Below are 16845 nucleotides of genomic sequence, written 5' to 3'. Positions count from 1 at the left end.
AAAAATGTGATCTTGCCCACCCTATTCCTTGGTACTTTTGAGGAACCTTTCTAGGATGCTAACTTAATTTTATCCCTAAGCTGCTTGTCTTAATTGTCTTTCTGCTCTTTGGATGTCTCTCCCTTGAATGGCTCTTTTGAAAGCTTCAGCTCTTCTTTCTTCCTCTTCTAATATTTGACTAGCATTTCTATAATGTTTAACATTCCTCTTATGTCTCCAAAAAAAATTATTTAGGGATGAAATTATGTCTTCTTGATCATCTTGAAAACCAAGATTAGGTTGGAGCACTAGAATAATGTTTTCATGAGGGAGTACCATTTTTCCTCATGACATAGGATTTTTATCAAGAAACTATTTGTTTCCCCAGTAGAGTTACCAAAAATTTGTTGGTAAATAGAATTTTTCTTTTTATTATAACCCTTGAATACCCAAGCTTGGAACAATATCTAGTTACAAATAGCTCAAAAGCCACTTACGAATAAATAGGCTTTTCTCTAAATTGATAGGTACAACTCCTTGTGGAAGATTTTTAGTGAATTATTTTTTATTTCTAAAGCTAATTTGGGGTATTTTCTTGACCAGAGAACAAAAGAGGTAAAACCAATTCAGACCTAAATAGAATCTAATTTGGGAAAATGAAGATTTTTGAAAATTTGATTAAGTTCATGAACCCACACATATTATGCATTCACGAGGCTTAACAACACTCTAGTCAACATTCAACTTAGCTAATTTGAATCCAAACTATAATTAGTTAAGAGAAACAACTAAAGAGATTTCTCTTCACACAAACAATAACAATTCTTATCATAGTTGCTCGCTATCTCGAAATAGGAGAGTGAAACTATGTTATTTCCTTGTTTCAATTCAGACCAAAGAGAAAAAACAAACTAGAAATGATAGAAAATGGAACAACAAATAATTGACACAAAATACCATTAATTATCCTTGCAACATCAAGTATCTCACAACAAAAAATTGCCGATCTTTTATTAATCTTTCAATTTCATACATATAGAGTTTTGAGATGACTATCACAATAGGAGCTTAATCAGTTCATGTTCTAAAAATGACAAATGACAAGATGCAATTTTTTTGTACTACAAAAATTACATTAGAAAATGAAAATATGGCATAATTAGAATCATTTAGACTTCATCCCCTTTTCTATTTTCTCTCTATATGCCTTAGCAACAACTATAATTGGAATTAGCTCTTCATGATTGGGCATGTGTATGCTAGTGAATCTCAAGAGCCATTCCAAATGTTCCCTGACTAGCTCTTTCATAGTATTCAATTGATTTTACAACTCCTTCTTAGCCACATGTATACATCTGCTAAGTGCCTAGAGTTCTACTACTCTATTCTGACTATTGGAAGTCACCCCAAATAGTTTGTTCAAAAATTTAAAGAAATTATCTTTCATTGCATCTATTCCAATGAGAGCTTTTCCTTGGCCACTAGTTTGTGGATCAATATGTAACCCCTTCTAGATTTTGAATCCTCTATCTTGGGTCTTTTTTTCTTTACCCTTTGTTTCTTTGAGTCCCTTTCCAGCTAACTAAAATATTTCTAGCTTGAACTACATGCTTTGGAACCATTCGAATAGAGGTTCATTTCAATTCATCAAAATCTTTGCTTGAACTACTTCTTTTTCTTTTATCTAGATGACCATCTTTAGAAGAGAGATACAATCATCACATTTTTTCTCTTTCTTCAGCCAGAGTATTGCTATTAGACATGATGTTATCCTTTTCTATTTCCAACGTAAGGATAACATTACTAATTTAATCTATGATTGAAACTCATTTTGATTTGAGCTTCTCAATCCATTCCTTTCCAATCTAGCTAAATTGTCTATCTTTCTAAAGTTTAGAAATGAGGGCTTGCACTTCAATAGTAGTAGGATTTTGGGTCACTAATACACCAAAGATAGTTGCCAATGGGGTGACCAGTTGCCTGATGAACTTGTTCAACTCTTCTATCTCAGCTTTCATCATGATCTTTAACAACTTAAGACTTTCTAACTATCCTTTTATTACTTCATTACTTGACCTCCACAAACCAACCTTTGTATCATGTCTATCCTCTCCAAGGTCAACTAAATGTAGAGTGAAATCATTAGTTCTCATGTTCTCAATTCTCCCTCCTTTTTTTGACTTGGTTATTTCCATTGTTAAGTGCCCTATTTCTAGATTTTTCCCAAGTATTGACAAAGTCTTTTGCTTCTTAACTTTTGTCAATGCAGACATGGAACAAACTTTGAGAGATATAGTATCTTTTACAGAAGCACTTTCACCCTTTCTTTTCTTTTTCCTTTCAAAAGTATCTTCCACACAAGAGTCTATACCTATCACTTTGGAGGCCATCCCAAGTGATTCTATACTAAACATCTTTTTCTTAACTAGAGTTATTGTTATAGTGGTTGAAGAGAAAGGATTCTTTGAATCTTGAGAGATGAACTTAGAAGAAGTCTGGCCCTTCTCTACTTCTAAAGTTCTCTTTGCTACCTCATCTAACTCAGTAGACTCACTACTACTCTTTCCATCCCCCAAATCTACTATTTGTATAGGATAACTACTTGGCCTCAGGAGTGAAGCACTTGCTAATGGAACAAGACTATGATGAGGAGATGGAACTAGAGCGGTATGAGGAGAAGGAACTAGAGTAGTGTGAGGAGATGGAACTGGAATGCTATGAGGAGAAAGAACTAGAGTAGTTTGAGGAGATAAAACTAGAGTGGCATGAGGGGATGGGAATGGAGTGGAAGAACTATCCTTTGACTCATTTGTCTTCTTTTCGTCAACACCAGTTTGGGTTTAAATAACTAGTAGAGAAAAATCTTGACAAGTCTAAGTTATTGAAACATTCTTGTCTGGAGATTGATCCCCTTCACTTGAAGGTTGAGATCACCCTTGAGTGGAGGCTATGGTCATGCCTAGTGTAGCACTCTAAGATGAAGTAGGAATTGTAGCTATATGAGAAGCTTGAGTGGCTGCACCTTTACTTGGTCTCCTCTTAGTTGTCCACTCAATCCATTTCCCCATTCTCTTTATGATCCTGGCCATCATGATATCAAAATTCTGCTCAACATCTACATATAGCTCAGAACTGATAGAAATTCTTCTTAACTAAGTCAAATATGTATTGCTATAGATATTTTGGCCATCATCTTCTAGGCCTTCTACATCAAATTTTATACATATGTTTTGATTTGCTCCACTATGAGCCTAGCAAAGGCACTATCTCTACTTTGGAGCTCATCTCTACAATTTTTCCAATAATCTTTGATAGTGGTAAGATGTTTCATCATGCTACCAATTTGCAACACCTCTCTTATATCCATTTGGATCGCACATAGGTCTCACAACCTCATATTCCTCGAACTTATACTTAGTCTCAAATGCTTTGAGCATACTTTTTGCATTAGAACAAGAATCACAACTATAAGCTACAACCTTCATAGGGAATTCATACCATTTCTTCTTCAAGCTTGTGCTCAATATGTTCACCTAGATCTCTTGCCTCAGAATCTCTATCAGCACAATCAAATCACTTGGATATTTGGGGAGCTTCAAGGGGAATCCATCAAAAGCTACAAGACATAAATATGAAAAGGCTGAGAGCTGGACAAAATATCTACCAAATTGACTAATGATTGCCACTGCCTCTAGATTGAACCTCCTCTTTGGGCTTTCTTGAAGTTCCCTACAAATTCTCATTGCAAATACATTATTAACCTTGACATATTCTACATAGCTATTCTGTAATTGTACACATGGATAGAATTCATAGCTTTTCACATTATCTAGGAAGTTTTCTATTCTAGGAAGGCCTAGGAACAATTGTATAGAAGATAACATATAAATCAGGAAAGAAGACATGTAAAAGGTGTTGTAAAAGTTTTTGGCGCTATGAACTCTAGACAAATGCTCGCTTAGCTCATGGGCCCAATCAACATAATGTGTATCTAAATAGATAATTTGTACCAAAAAGAAATATTGTTCGACAAAATTAAGTGTTCCTGCTTCACCTTTCAATATGTGTAAGAGAACCAGAATATCTATGATCTCAGGCTTGAGATTAGTGCTGAATAGAGTTTTAGTAACCTTACTCTTGGTGTCCCATGGATTTTGGAACTAGGACTTCATAATTTCTTTCCTCCATACCAGTTTCTTCAAGGAGAACTCAAACATTGCCCCTCCTCCTATCAATTCTAAAAATTCTTCTTGTTCTAGGACTTTGAGGCAATTTACAATAGTTTTCCTATAAATCAAGATTAGTATAGTATGATCAGGCAACAAAATTCACTTGGTATCTAGGTTGTAATGATTTATGCACTCATAAATCAGTTCTAGAGCTTTCATATTCACTACAAAATCAATTGCCTCCATAAATTAGCTCCCTCAGAGTTTCTTAGTTATAGGGTGGATTAGGTCTGACCTCAACCTCCTTTGGTAGTCTTGCATGTCGTAGAAACAGAGTGAAGTATCTATGAAACTTTGAAATGTGGACTTGATCCTACTTAGTCCATCGAACCTAGTGAATCTAGTTGCCATTCTATAAGAATATATGATAATTCACAAATTTGAATCTAGATTAGGCACAAAGAAATGAATACACAACATAGGAATTTTGAAAATGTTGCACAATTTTAGCAATATAATAGTATCTATGTCCCTCTACATGAATGTTACTAAATATAGCAATATAACTATTATATTTGCCTCTACATAGGTATTCCAATCCATCTATTAATTTTTAGGGCCTATGTCACATGAATGAATTAAAGGATGAATCTATTAGATCAGTAAATGTAGGAGTTTCTAACAGATTTTTTCATGTCTTTTGACTATTTCCATTGGCCTAATGGTAACTTCCCTTTATTTCAACTTTACCTTTCAATTTTTTACCCAATTTTAGAGAACTTAAAATAGAGTACACCTATAAGGAAAAATTTGCCAAGCTTTATTTTGCTCAAAATACTTTTCTAGCTATGATTAACTTATTTCCACTACCATCTTTAAGTATCTTGTGATCAATTTATGTGGCTAACATGCTTGTGAAGTTGATTCCTTAGAGATGCAAAAAATCACCTTCAAGGGTTTGAAACCCACTCAGGAGAAGGTGATTTCCATTTTTTTACCCATGCTTTTATTTTCACTTTAGCCTTTAAGTTAATATGCCTCTTAGTTTTAGAAAATTACAAAGGAGCTATGAAATTCAAGGATGGACCCATTTGTTTTTCTCTTTCACAAATGCTTGTACCAAAAAATTGACTTCATGGGTTGAAATCCTACCGTGGAGAAGTCACTTTAGAGTTTTTCAGATAGAGGTGATTTTGAGCACTATGATGAATTATGAATGCTTCCCACGGAAAAAGACTACAATGGTGATATGACTTATCCATATAACAACTTACTTCCCTCTTGCTTCAGCTTGTAGGCCTCATTTGTTAGTCTCTATGTGAAATCACCTTGAAGGGTAGAAAATCCACGTAAAAGAAGGTGATACTTCATTCTCCACAAGCTCCATTCTTTCTCATGAAAACCATGATAAGCCATAAACAAGTTCATTACCAAAGATCACTTTGTAAATCTTAAGAATCTCCATCAAATTAGGTCCTATACTACCCAAAGACTCATGACATAGAGGGAACCTACCCAACCATGTGATGTGAAGGAAGGGAAGAATGGATAATTTGGTGGACAAACTTTATACCTAAGAAAGATTAAAACTAGACCTAGACACACGTAGACCTAACTTGAGACATGACACTTTTCACTTTACATCATGGATTCGGGATGAAAAGTGGGGCAATAGATAACATGGAAGTATTGAGGTAAAATTGAGTTTCACAATTATGAGGAGGGGTTGAATGCTAGGTAATAAGGAAATGGATGGGAAAATGGTCTGAAAGAGTCACATCAAGGAGCAAAGTGACAGGTAATAGAATCATTTGAGAATTTAAAAAAGAAAGATTGATCAGAAATCATAGCATGGTCCAACCTTTTAAGGACCCTATCAACTCCCTCTCGAAAGTTAGACCATGTGTACCAGATGCCATCAAACTGGCAGTGATGAACATTGGGATCAAAATGATCCAACTTTGTTTTGGCTATATAACTAGGCTTCTCGCTCACTAGCTGACCATTGAAAAATTAGAAGGCCCATTTTATCAACAAGAAGCTCAACCATATTAAAATCCCTATAGAATAACTAGGTTGCAGGTGGCAAAGAATTAGCTAGCCACCTCTACAAGTGCGAGTGCTCAATCACATCATTAGGGGAATAGATATTGACAATGCCAAAAGAATGATTTTGAAAAGATAAAAAAATCCAAACTACTCTCTAAATGGGGTTAGAACCATGGGAAATAACAAAAGGAAAAAGCTGAGGGGAGAGGAGAGTGACTACACCACCTTAACCACCTTCATATTAAGAAGAAAATACCAAAATGAAAAAGCTGAGGGGAGAGGAGAGTGACTACACCACCTCAACCAACTTCATGCTGAGAAGAAAAACTAACACCATCTAGCCATGTCACATGACAAGCTGAGTTGAGAAGGAGCCAAGAGACTTTAACTTCTTGCAAACATAAAACATCAATATTGCAAAGCTTATGTTAGGTATCATGAACAAAATACTTTCTAGGAAGGTCTATTAGCCCCTATATATTCCATGAGAGAAAATTCATCATAAACTAGCTCGCATATTCTTTTGATTCTCAAGCAAGGAAAAATTGTTATACAAGAAAGTGGAGGGTTCAAATGAAGAGTCACCCAAAGTGATGGCTCTTCTCTTATTGCCTTCAGGTTTGTAAGAGTGACAGGGAGATGAAGAAGAAATCATAGAAGTTGCTTGAGGCACCTGAACGTAGGTGACATGTACCTACTACTTAGTTGTCCCCTACAATTTAGGGTATGTAATAGGAGGCAACACAACTAGAGGAGCCTCTGGTGTCAAGGGCACAAGGGGAGCCACTCTAGAACTAGGGCAGCTAGGTTCTTGAGAAACAGGGTTTGGCTTAATAGTGCCCTTGCCTTTCTTGATAAATTTTGTCCACTCATCTTTTTAAATAGCTAGAGTCAGCATGGGTTCTTGCATCAGAGAGAAATTATGCTCAAGAAGAGGAAAATCCTTTATCTTGTGACTCACAAATTGAGAACAAAAACAAGTATTTGAGAGATTCAAGTAAAGAACCTTTTGAGAAAAGGTGGCAGAAACAATCTAAATTTCCATGGTCTGTTTAAGGTCCCTAGAAAGGTCAACCTTAACATAGACCCTCCATTGAGGACAGGCATTAAAAAAATTGTTTGGTTCCATGCAAATGAATTTTCCCATAGTTTGGTAAATTTCAGTGACAAAAGACCAGCAAGGGATGGGCAACCTAGGGAACTTTACCCAAGCTAGAACCCTACGTTTGTAGTCATTTGAGACACAAATGTCTCGAGACCATCTCTAGAAAATGAGTAGAGACAAGTGAACTATCCATAGCCCATGGCTGAAAATACTCTCAGCCTAGGAGGGGTTACCAAAATGAAACAGGAAAAAACCCTTGGTGACGTTTTGAATCCCTTCAAGCCAAATCCCCTAGGGGGACCAAGCCTTGGATACTCATTCATGGAGCATGCTTTCACATGGAGTGAAACCCACAAAATATCGAATAAGACTTTGGGTTTCTAGCCATTGGCAAGTAGATTCAAAATTAGAAATATTTAGAACCAAGTTGGGAGAGGAATTACCTTTTGAAATACCTTGGGCAAACATTTGTGTGGGCATTTACTCAGTGGGGCCAATTTTGCATGTAACAAAAACTCCAACACCAATAGTAACTATTGGGCCAGAGAGGGGCAAGCCCATTATAAGCTAAAATAAATTCTCACACTAAATGTGGAATGATAGACAATAATGTAGAAAGGGATCAGATGCAAATTGTACAAACCCTAGCAGAGCTCATTCCATGATCTTTAATTTTCACACAATATTTTGATTCAAAGTTCATAACATGTTTAAAATTACACATCAAGTTGACATAACCTTGATTTGTTAATTTTTCATTGCCATTCAAGGGCATAGTTTGGTCAACCATGCTCCTACAAATACCCAAACCACCAAGAGTAATTAGGAAAAGAAATAGAGCATGCACCACTATAGTAGGAGTTGAGAAAAAGAAGAAAGAAGCTAAGGCTACTAAAGCTATAAATTGGAATATTCTGACAATGAGGAAAAGTGATGTTAATGAGAAAGAGTTGATCAATCCTTTTAAAAATCCTAGGAGAAGGCTTGTGATTACAAATAATTAGGATGATGATGAAGAGAAAAAAAATTAGAAGATATAAGCCAATTTATAGTGAAAGTGCACAAGTCACCACAAAAAATTGATGAAATTTTTCACATCATCAAGGAAAGTGTATGATTTTCCACATTTCATTTTATCAAGTATGAGAAATTAGGTGTTTCTAACAAGAAAAAACTTGATGAAGTTGTTTTGGATATCATGGGTAAGTTCAAATACACTCTACTAGATTTAGAAAAGATTATTCCTAATGAACTATATGAAAAAGTTGTTGAGAGTTGGCAATTTTCCTTAAGAACTGAAAGACAAAATAGAGAATGTGCACTTGCTACTATAATACCTAAATTGAGTAGGAATTTTTTTTGAAAACGTATGAAATATTACACTAAGATTTTTTTCCCTAAAATTAGAGCCTTTATGATTCTAAAAACCAAAATTGAACATGTAGTAGAAGAAACTAAAATTATTGAAAAATATATATATGGAACAATACTTAAAGATGAAAGAAGATAAGAAAAATGAGGATGAACATATATAATTGGATAATCAAGAAGATTTTAATGATGATGTGGTCCAACAAGCTAAAAGAAAAAAAAGCGAGATAGTGACTATATATGATGAGCTGTAGGAGAATCTAGTGAATGCTGCAACAAGTGAAGAGTCTCAATTTGAAAGGTAAGCTAACTAAGCAAGAATAGAAGGAGAAATCTGCACAAATAAATCATCTAAAGAGGTTGTTGTCATATTTATAAATTTTCTAAAGGGTTTCTATGATTTATCCCTTAGGTTATGTCTCTATAGGGTTTGTGTAATAGGTAAAACTTGTCAAAACTTTTGAAATAAAACTATAATCAAATAAGAGGTCCTTAGGGCATCATGTTTTTATATTACCTTTTCAATGACTTAGGTTGAGGGTTGTTTCATCCTTGAGTTGATTTTCCTTTCTTGTCTTAAGTGATTTAACCTAATGTTTTAATCCCAAAAAAATAAAACTTTCAAATATCACTTAGCTTAAGGACTATATCATCACTGATAAGGTACCCCTTTCATTTCCCTAGTTATTCATGACCTCTTCAAATATTATTCTCATTGTCCATTGATTAATCCTTATGTTTTGACTTTGGCTTAAATATTTTTCCTTACATATGTATGAGTGGAGTGGGATCACTAAATCAATGGTTCACACTTAATTGTAGCTCATAATAGTTATTGAAGAAAATATGAGAGATGCAAGCACATATCCCATGATGGGCCTAAGGATTTGAAGAAACTCTCACCTGTAGTTGAAAAGATTGATGGTTCTCATTTTCCCACAAACTTCTCTCTCCTAAGTAGAAAATAAGTATGATAGTGCTACATGGAAAAGATTGGAGTATGGAAACTCAAGGTGGGGACTATCTCATTGGTAGCATTATTATTAATTTTATTGGTCCATGTATTTCCAACATGGAATGCATATGGTGGGTCTAGAGTATAGTAATAAATTTGGAGTTGCTAGGGTCTGCCATGTGGACAAGTGAGGGAATCAAATGGGAAGGGACTAGATTGAAGATCAAATAGTTCACATTTATTCATAAAATTTGGTCCACAAACATATCAAATAAGCTGGATGTAGACACATGTTTGCAACCCACTAAATAAATGTTGAGTAGGACTTGGCTTCTTGGCCAAAGGAATAGATTTCATTGAGCTACATGGACTGAGTTAATGGGTTTTTGAAGAAAATATAGATGAAGGCTAAAAGGTGAGCAATTGGATGATTCCTACTTATTTATGACCTTTTCTTTCCTTGATAGTGAATAAGTGATATCTCTCCTTGTGGATTATCTCATGTGACCACTAGATTTTGATCACTCAAGAAGTGGATTTCCACATGCATTGGATCAATAGTTGTGACTTAATCTTATCATAATGAGGATTCACTAGCATAGATAAATTGGAAGAGCATGATTACTAGTATACATTTATTCACAACCTCTAAGATAAATGTAGAAAAGAAGTGCAATGTTCACACGTGGATCTTGAATCCAAAATGTGGAAATTACAAAGGGGAGTTTTTGGTGGTATATATGTTTCTTATTGGATGGATTGGGGGCCTAGGATGATGAGTAATATTATCAACTGAGGTCAAAGGGAGCTTTTAGTTGTTTAATTAAAAATGTAACCAAATAAACAATACAAACTCAAACTACATATTACAATTATGGAACATATTTCTACTTGTAGTTTGGACTTATTTCTCATGAAGTGAGTTTAATGCCACCTTGAAGGATTTTAAAGCCATTTCTTCTCATTTTTTCCTCATCTAGGTACTTTAATATTTTTTTTTGTAATATCATCTACTTCACAAAGCTTTAGAAGAGAATTCACTATAAAAATTCTTAGCAAAGGATACTTGGAACAAGTAAGTACATAAGATATTCTATGCTCTACTCTTCTTATAGGGATTGAATTCTTGGGTTTGCCTCAATTTATTAAGTTTTGGTGAAAATCTTAGTTTCAAATTAGAAAATCCTTTTCATTATAAATTGAGTGATTTTCCTAAAGATCCTCAAAATGTCTCCCAAGAAGTACTCTAGGAAATTGAATTATGAAGAAAGGAGGCTACAGGATGATTTCGTAGACCTAATACCCTTTTGTAAAGAAGGTAGTGAAGCTATAATGATATGGAAAAACATGAATAATGAGTTTCATCTAGGACTAAAGGATAAATATAAAATTTTTATGTGACACCAATGTTCCTAGCAGGGATCTTGATGTTTTCTGAAGGTAGTACAAAAAGGCTAATGTAGGCAGCCCTTTTCAAAATGTATGGTAGTGCAATCTTCATAAATTGGTATTCCATGGTGTTTTTATGGATATTAATTTGTTTTTGGAAGTGGTGGAAATATATGACCCCATCAATAATATAATTAGGGACTTGGATGGGGAGGTTTTATTGAAAATTGATGTGAAATCAATAAGGAGGGTATTTGATCTCAACTATGGCTTAGCTATCATAGATAAGGTAGACTTCAAAGTATCTAAAGGAGCTTTTGACAAAGCTAGACTAGATATGTAGCATAAACTAATACCCCCTACCTGAAAGAAGTGGATGGAATTAGATTAACCCTTACTACCATATCATATATAGTCGGGAATGTGAAACAATATGATGATACATTAGTGAACACCTATACTTCCTTATACCAAGTATTAGGGTTGAGCAATAGAGACAAATTCATTAAATCTACCATGTGGATGTGCTTTGGGGATCCAATAGAATGGAGAACCTATAATCTATGATGTCCCACAGTATTTAGAAGAGAAGATCATTGAAGGGATAACAAATTTGCATGAAGAAAAATCCATGGATTTCAAGTGGTATTCATTATTGATACACATGATTTTTCTTCGATAATAGGGACTACTTTTCTCAACATGTGTATATGGAATTTAAAAGGGATGGTGAAGTATTTTTGGTCTAACTTTGGTCAAAATTTATCTTTTGATTTGGATATTTTTAGCTTCATATTGTTTGAAAATGAGTTTGCTTTTTCCCTTAGGAGGAGAATTTATCCCTTTGTGATGGGGACACAACCCAAGCACAGAATGGACACAACAGGAAAGGGAAAATTGTATTAACTATGTAAATATGCTAATACATTCAGTATAGAGAAAATAGACTTCAAAACATGCCCTAAGGGCTTACAATAGCATAAATCTAGAGATAAATTATTCTCCCAGTACCTTCTGTCAAACTCCACTCCAAACTACCTTTTACAATGCTAGAAGTGTTCTTAAATAGACACTGGAGGGTTAAGAATTAGGAATACATTCTAGAAAGTGCTAGTTGGAATCGACCGACCAAATAGAAGGCTCTAGAAGTCATATTAGAAGTCAGCACAAAATTAGAAGAATCCAAAAAAGGTAACCAAACTTTTGGGAGGCATAATTTTTGAATCGTAGCTCCAATTGATGAACTGTTTACATTTCCAGAAAGCTCTCAAAGTGCTTTATAGCCCTATCAATTAGCTTCACTCGTCCCCCATTTTTTGGTCCTATTTGAGGTCATTTAATGCCCCTATCTTGACTTTGAAGCATTCTGAGGATGTCTCCATAAACTGAAAAGCTACGATAACTTTCAAACCGTGGGGCCTTTTGACTTGATTCTTTTTTCTGGAATGCTCTCAATTACAATGGCAATCATTCAACCAATTTAAATCTTCTAGTTCACCAAAATTCGGGCTAAATTAAATACTCCTTTTTTTTAGCATTTACACATATCCCAAGGTGATTAAAAACTCTAACCCATAACACTAATAGTGGAACTGTGAGAGTTGGAACCTTTATTTGACCCAAATGGGTATCCAAAAATGAAAAAACATGAAACAAAAACTAAGTCTAAGTACATTTTTTTTGGATGACATAGGATTGCCCTTATACCTCTAGATGCTCCTACATCAGACACCCAGGGTAGATTGAAAAGTGACCCTATCACTTTATGAATGGTAGAGGAAATCCCAAATGGGAAACCTTAGCTGCTGATATCCAAGTTCAGTCCTCTATCAGCCATCCTTTCCACTTGACGAGATACTCTTCATACTACCTATTTTTGGTACCCCTACCAGGACAACTATCCATAATCTCCTCTATCTCCTCCTTCTTAGAAGTATGAATTGGACATGGCTCGAACATCAGCTCCTCATCTGCACCATCATCATGATACTCTATTAAGTCTACAATGTTGAAAATAGGAGAAATGTGAATACCATATGGAAACTCCACCTCATAAGCATTTCATGTGTCATGTTTCTTTAGAATTTTGGAAGGGCCAAATTTCTTCATTTTCAGGTTATTCTAAGTATCGTCTAGAAATCTTTCTTTTCTTAAGTGTACCATGATTAGATCCCCTACTTGGAATTCCTTATTTCTTCTCCTTTGATCAGCCCTAGCTTTATACTATTGGTTCATCTTGTTAATGTGTGCCTGGACCTCCTCATGTAGATGTTTGATATGTTCAGCAAATTCTTCAGCTTTAGCACTTGTCCTCTCCCCTTGCTCTATCTTCGTCAATTTTGGTGCAGTCCTTGGGATACTTCCATATACAATTTGGAATGGTGATCTACCAATACTCCTATTTACAAAGTTATTGTAAGAAAACTCTACTTGTGGTAGAATCAAATCCCACCCCTTGGGATTATCCGCAACTAAAATTCTCAACAAATTGCCCAGACTTATGTTTACCACTTCTATTTGGCCGTCAGTTTGCGAGTGATGTGTGGAACTGAATTTCAAGTCTATTCTCAACTTCTTCCAGAATGTTCTCGAGAAATACCCCACAAATTTGGTATCTCTATCAAAAACTATAATCCTTGGAAGACCATGTAGTCTTACCACCTCTCTAAAAAACAAGTCTGCAATATGGATAGCATCATGAGTTTTTTGGCATGGAATGAAATATTACATTTTGGAGCACCTATCAACCACCACAAATACTGAGTCTTTACTACTTTGTGTCCTCGACAATCCAAGAACAAAATCCATACTTATGTCCTCCCATGGCTTTGATGGAATAAGAAATGGCTGATATAGTCCAGTATTGTGACTAAATTCGTTGGCCCCTTGACAAACCTGGCAATTTTGTACAAACTTCTTCACATCCTGTGACATTTGAGGCCAAAAATAATGTTCTTTGAGAATGGCAATGGTCTTATCTTGACCAAAATTTCCTACCATCCCTCCACTGTGTTTCTCCTTAATTAGATTTTCCCTCATGGAACTCCTTGGAATGCATAATTGACTGCCCTTGAACAAAATACCATCTTGAATCAAATATTCTAGCCACTTGGTTCTATCTATAGTAATAGGCTCTGTGCAAGCTTTCCATGCTTCAGTAAAATCAAGATTCTTAGGGTAAAAATTCTTGAGTTCATCAAACCCAACTACTTCAACCTGCATTACTGTAAGCAACAACTATCTCCTACTTAGTGCATCTGCAACTCTGTTCGATTTTCCACTTCTATGCTTCAAATCAAATGTATAGCTCTACAAGAACTCTATCCACTTCATATTCCTCTGATTCAATTTACTTTGGCTATTTAGGTACTATAATGCTTGATGATCAGTATACAAAAAAAATTCCTTTGGCAATAAATAATGCCTCCATTTCTTTAAGGCTTGAACTATTGCATAGAACTCTTGATCATAAACATAATACTTCTTTTTTGCATCATTCAATTTTCCTCTAAAATATACAATAGGCTTACCTTCTTGGCTTAATACAGCCCCAATAGCACTGCCACTAGCATCACAATCCACTTGGAACACCTTTAGAAAATATGGAAGTTCCAACATAGGTTGTTTAGTCACCTTCTTCTTTAGCAATTCAAAATTTCTCGTAGCTGCCATAGTCTATTTGAACTCTTTTCTATCCCCTCTTATTGTGTCAGTCAGGGATGCACATATGCCATTGAAATTCTTAATAAACTTCTTGTAAAAACTAACTAGACCATGAGATGATCTTACCTCAATAGCAGACCTTGGAGTAGGCCATTCCAAGATGGCTTTTACCTTCTTTGGATCCATTTTGAGACCCTTAGGTGATATAACAAACCCCAAGTAGACTAACTCCCTTTTTGCAAAGATACACTTCTTCAAATTAATTAACAGTTTCTCTTCCCTTAACCTTTCAAGGACACTATGAATATGTAATAAATGTTCTTCCAAAGTCCTTTTGAAAATTAAAATATCATCCAAATAAACAATAACAAATTTTCCCAAGAACTTCTTAAGTACCTCATTCATAAGCCACATGAAGGTGCTTCGGGCATTCATCAATCCAAAGGGCATGACTAACCACTCATAAAGACCCTCCTTGGTCTTGAAGGCTAGTTTTTACTCATCTCCTTCTCATATCCATATCTGATGATAGCTTCTCTTGAGATTTATTTTTGATACTTGATGGTTATCCTATTTATAGCTCAATAGTTTGTACACATCCTCCTCTCTCCATCCTTCTTTGGTGCCAATAATGCAGGTACTACACATGGACTCAGGCTCTCTCAAATCAAGCCCTTCCTCAATAGCTCCCAAACTTGTCTATTTAGCTCCTCAGTTTCAATAGGAGTCATCCTATGAGTAGCCTTGTTAGGAAAATTAGCTCCTAGGATTAAATCTATTTGATGATTGATTTGCCTTACCGATGGCAATCCTTTTGGAACATTATTAGAGATGATATCTCCAAACTCACCTAGTAAATCTAAAACTTCAAGTGGTATTTCACTACTACCTTCTTTATCTTTCCTAGGGATCAAAGCATAGCACATACATTGATGTTTCATGCCATCTAAAAAATATCTTCCATCAACAAGACAAATCATAGCACTGCTACATACCTTTTCACCTTCCTTTTTCATGGGCTTTAGTTTGTGGCAAACTCCATCCTTTGTTAGAAAGTATGTGTTTGCATGACCATTGCATACTGCATGCCTACAAAACTGCCATGGTCTACCCAACAATAGATGGAAAACATCTATTGGAATAACATCATAGAGAACTTCATCATGGTAACTCCCAATTTTGAACTTCACTAAACATTGTTCACTTACTAGGACCTTATGATCATCTTTCACCCAAGCAATCTGATAGGGCTGGGGGTATTTCTCCCTCTTGAGCTTCAGCTTAGAGACCATTGCTTCTGATACCAAGTTGTCAGTGCTACCACCATCAATGATTACATCACACCATTTATCCTCACACTTGCACATGGTATGGAATAAACTTCTCCTTTGTCCTAGTTTAATCTCACCACTTAGTAGGACCCTTTCATTTACTATAGTCTCTGCTCTTTTTGCATCCTCTAAATGTGATGATTGTGCATCCTCATCCACATGAGCAACCCTAGCTTGACCCTCAACTCTCCTATCTATCCTTCCTTGTCATTGAGGGCATTCAAAGGCATGATGACCTTCTTCATTGTAATGGAAATAGGTTCCATGGAAGCATCCTCTTCCTTGTCCATTTCCTCTACCTCTTCCTCTCTAATTTCCAAAGTGTTGATCATGAGAGCAATTGAAACCCTTATTCCTCTAGTTCTTGCTAGTACCCACATCTTTATTTTTCTTTTGGGTTTCATTTCGGCCTCCAAATGACCTACCACTACCCCTTTCTCCTTGACCATGCCCTCTTTGTCTCCCTTCAAACCTTTTATTTATCTTATCTTCAACTCATAGGGCAAACTGGTATGCCTCTTCAACATTGGTCATTCTTACCAGACTTAATTCCTCTTGGATGCTAGGTTGCAACCCACTGATATAATGTGTAACCTTCTCCTTATTTGCTTTTGTATGCCCTGCTCTAATCAAAAGTCAATAAAACTCCTCTGTATATTCCTAGACTGATTTTCTTACTTGCTTTAACCCATGCATCTTCTTAAACAAATCAAGCTCAGAGTCAATAGGAATGAACTACTTCTTTAGTTTGTCCACCATGCGATCCCACCTTGTGATCTTCTCCTTTCCTCTTCTATTTCTTTCCAATTGAACCTCTTGTCACCAAATTTTGGC

The sequence above is a fragment of the Cupressus sempervirens genome, chromosome 10 (genome assembly GCF_028749045.1).
Source record: "Cupressus sempervirens isolate cs-2001-9-10 chromosome 10, ASM2874904v1, whole genome shotgun sequence".
Classification (NCBI taxonomy): domain Eukaryota; kingdom Viridiplantae; phylum Streptophyta; class Pinopsida; order Cupressales; family Cupressaceae; genus Cupressus; species Cupressus sempervirens.
This window is presented reverse-complemented; position numbering follows the sequence as displayed.